General features: G+C 34.6%; 1 pseudogene; it reads right to left on the bottom strand.

Moving 5' to 3' along the window:
* Window positions 1–287: 287 nt before the first annotated feature.
* Window positions 288–2,198, bottom strand: LOC149549348 (L-type lectin-domain containing receptor kinase SIT2 pseudogene; annotated as a pseudogene).
* Window positions 2,199–4,202: the final 2,004 nt, after the last annotated feature.

Here is a 4,202-nt window from a genome sequence, read left to right as displayed (position 1 = left end):
AATAATACATTGAAGAAAAAATTACTAAACTTTTTTACATTACAAATAATTACTGGTACCTATTGCCACTACGAACAAAAAGCCACTACGAAAAATAGAGCTCGACTTGGCGCAACTGTGTTATGGAAAAGAGTTTCAAGTAAAGTTGGGTAACTTGGGTGAGCTTATATCAATATAAAAACGGGGCATCAAAACCTCGTTCGAGACTTCATCGTACAAAGTTCCATCCGATCTCAAACACGTTGACACAATCAGAAAACAATGGACTTCACCTGATTTGGCAGAGTCTATCGTGCGTCCAGAGAATTGGAGATTGATGCGTCACTGCTGTGACTGTAATTTGGAACTGACTTCGAAGCACTGCTTGGTCGGCTCAACTCCAAATAGAAAGGGCCATCAAAGCCTGGAATCGGAGCTTCTTCTTCAAGTATTTGCAGAACAAGTCTCATTCCAAGCCTAACTTCTGCATTAACTTGTGAATTAACTTGTGCACTACGCATTGCTCCCACTCTTCGTGAAGATACAACAAACCCGCAGCCACGTCTCTGATCACTCTGTACCGCTGATCCCACTTTAGCACCTTCTTTGGCTTTCCAAATATCATTTTATCCAGGCTACCATTTGGCATGTAGTCATAAACTATGAATAGCTGCTTCTCCCGCCTGCAGAACCCTCTGATCTGCACAAGATTTCGATGTTGAAGGCGACCGAGACTGGAAATTTCTGCTATGAATTCCTTCACCCCATCATCTGTTTGTCTACGAATACATTTCACCGCTACTTGGAGTCCGTTTGTCGGAAGGACTCCTCTGTACACCCGCCCGAAGCCTCCAGATCCCAAAAGTTCTTCCTCGCAGAAGCCCTTGGTTGCAGTATGTAGGTCTTTGTACTCAAATCTGTGAGGCCAATACTCCATCTCCCATTCTTCAATAAGATCTGCGTAACGGTTTCTCTTCAACCGCACAACTGATATTGCTGCCACTACCAGGAGAATGACGACGACGCAACCAGTGCTAATACCAGCTATCGATCTGGAGTTGGGGTTCTTGAACTTCCTGTGTATAAAGGATGGAAGGTTAGATGTTTTCAGGGATGGGGTGATTCCGTTTGTAGAAAAGCTCCAGGCGAGGATGTAATTCTCTTCACGTAGGCTTGCCGTAGCTGCTGAGAAACCAACATACATTTCCTCTTCCAGAATGTCGGAGAGGGACATATTTTTCATATGTAACAGTGGTTTTTGTGGGCAATCTAGACCAGCCTCAGCAATGGTGACTTTTAGCTCTTTGTGAAGATTGTCGTAATCAAATTGGGTGTTGTTAATCCAGTAGCCTGCAGGCGTAGAGTTTACAGACCAAAGATCATTGAGATCGACACCGACGTGATTGTAGTTGATGTCATGAAACTCCAGGTTCCGGAATGTGTCGAACTCGACTGCAAATAGATGGTTAGACGGCTTTCCCATAGCTGATAAATTGCTAATCAAGCCAAGGAACACACTTGGGAAAAAACCTTTTAGAGATCTCTGGGGCGTCATCATAAACGCCATTCCAAACACAGGTTGTGAAGGAGAAAAAGGGACAATGCTAAACACAAAAGTTGTGGTGAAAGAGAGAGTAGAATTCAGATATTTCATGCGCACAGGATGTGGATAGAAAGCACGGCCCATACTATATTGGAATGGACCATTAAGGGAGATGGCGTGGGATTGCACTGAAGCATTCCCATACAACTCGAGGGTGGAGGCATTGAATTGGTCGAAGATAAAATTTGTATGGGCTTGTGCAGTAAGCGAGATAGGGAGGAAGAGAATTACAATTAGGACCGCCCTCAAGCCTTCCACTGTGGAGCTCCAGCTCGACTTCCGTGTTCTGTTCGAACATAATAACCAGCAATATATCAAATGAGATGTCCAACAGGTTCAAGTACTTCTTTCTGTTAGAGCCAAAATTGAAATAGAAATACACCTGACAATAGGAAAATTTATTTAACCCATGCTTACAAGATGGTGCATGTTCACCTTTTAGCGTATCGCAAAATCTCCATTGCTTCTGCGTGTCGTCTCTTCTCATGCCTCTGGCTCTCTGGCATTTCGAATAGAAACAGAGTGCAGAAATAAAGCAAAGACCTGAACTGCCGTAGCCGTGCGCAGCAAGTTAAGATTGACTTCTACAGGAAAGGAAAAGATAAGATGGGTTTTAATTGACCTACATTTTCACATGAAGTTGATTACCTAAAAACCAATGGACTCAACCACCACCCAATGTAACTAAGAGTGGGGTAGATAGGGAAAATGACATTATTCATTTTGAACGAGTACTCATGTGTCTAGTTGTTTTTTCAAATATAGTGGGAAAAAGCAATATTAATATAGTTTATTAGTTTATGAATAAAAATAAATGTCCTCTCAAAATGAATATTATTAATTAAAAATAAAATTAGAATAATGAATGTCTTAAGACATAACTTTAAAAAATAGTAATGAAATTTTTTTTTTGAATTTTTTTTTAAATAGATGAAGAATTTTTTTTTACTTTATACATTTAATTGTAACCACCTATCATTGCTTGATTTAGGAGAAATATTTGACTTTTATTTCAAAGTTATTATTACAATATGTTGGATTCATGACTATTCATTGTAATAACCAATAAGGAATGAAATAAAAGATGAACAATTCAATTTCACTAGTACACCAAGGGTCCATTGACTATTAGTTTACATTGAAAAGATTTATTGCAAAGTTTACTTTTTCTTTTCCTAAATTACACATTTTAACTTATTGAACAAAATGTCAAAACTATATCAAATTTTTGAATGACAAATCTACTATTGCATATGTCATAGATTTGACACATGTACAGACATGTCAAGCCCAAATTTAAGAGATCATTTTATTTTCTTTAACTGAAGTAATGCAAATAGACTAGGTTTTAAACTAGATTATATTAAAGTGTATTAAAGTGTATTATTAAGATTCTCAATCTTATAATAAATATTTATATTTATATTTATGTATTTAACTTTAATGTCATTCTATATATTTTTATTTACATTTTCATAAATTGATATAATATATTTTAAAAGATACTTGCTAATACAATGATATTAATATATTTTATATTTATTTAAATCCAATCCATATATTCTATTAATAAATAGAATATATATTTTTTAATAATCTTACTAATATTTTTTTATAATATTTTGTATATAATTTCAAACTTCTATAATATTCATGTGCTATGCTAAATTTTTTTTAGAATTCTCTAAAACTAATCTAAAACCTCCTACTATTAAATCTTTGAAGTAATTTAAATTATTATAAAAAAACAATGTGTTTATGATCACACATGTATAAACTAGGGGAAAATAATCTCTACTTAATTATTTGCTTTCAACTTAGCAGTTAGGAGCTCAAGGGAGTATTTTGCTGATTGGAAATTTGTACTTTCATTTAAATTATCCCAAAACTCCATAACTTGTGATTATTTTCTTTGGAGATTTTGTTAGTTCCTAGCTAGGATACTTATGCATCTGTTCAATGCAAATAGATGAACTTTGTAAGCCAATAATATTAAAGAATTTTTTTCAATAGTTTATATTTTCCATGTCTATACATTAATAGGTATTTTCAAATATGAAATGTGTGAATATCTCTATGTTGATTGATTGAAAGTAAAAACAAGGGAGAAAATAAAATTTCATTACAAATATATACACAACCACAAGTGACCCAAGGGATCTTACGACACTATGAGGATCTTACACAACACACTACATTAGGAATAGTGGGATTGACTCCATAGTTATAAATCAGAACAAAATATATTAGAGAAACAACATTGCATAATTCCAATCAACGTATCAGAGACAATAATATATTGTCATGTACCTCCTTGATGAGAATTCAAAGATGCCCATTGCATCTTATGCACTTGTTTAATTATACTATGATTTGAGTTATACAAATGATGTTGAATGAACCTTCTAAATAAAACCAATGGTAAAGCCTAAGCCATATGCACTATCATTTGCAGATGCGTGAGCTATAAGTAGAGTCATTGACTTGAAATAATTCTTTAAGAAATTACAATTAAAATAAAAGAAATTTGATCTAAATTTTAAAGGCTTACATAAGGGACATTAGAAACTCAAATCTAAATCAGTTTCAAGAATGTGATTCAAAAGAAAACAAAAGCCAA

The sequence above is a fragment of the Cupressus sempervirens genome, chromosome 7 (genome assembly GCF_028749045.1).
Source record: "Cupressus sempervirens isolate cs-2001-9-10 chromosome 7, ASM2874904v1, whole genome shotgun sequence".
Lineage (NCBI taxonomy): Eukaryota > Viridiplantae > Streptophyta > Pinopsida > Cupressales > Cupressaceae > Cupressus > Cupressus sempervirens.
The sequence above is the reverse complement of the archived record's forward strand: the minus strand, read 5'-3'. Positions and strand labels throughout refer to the sequence as shown.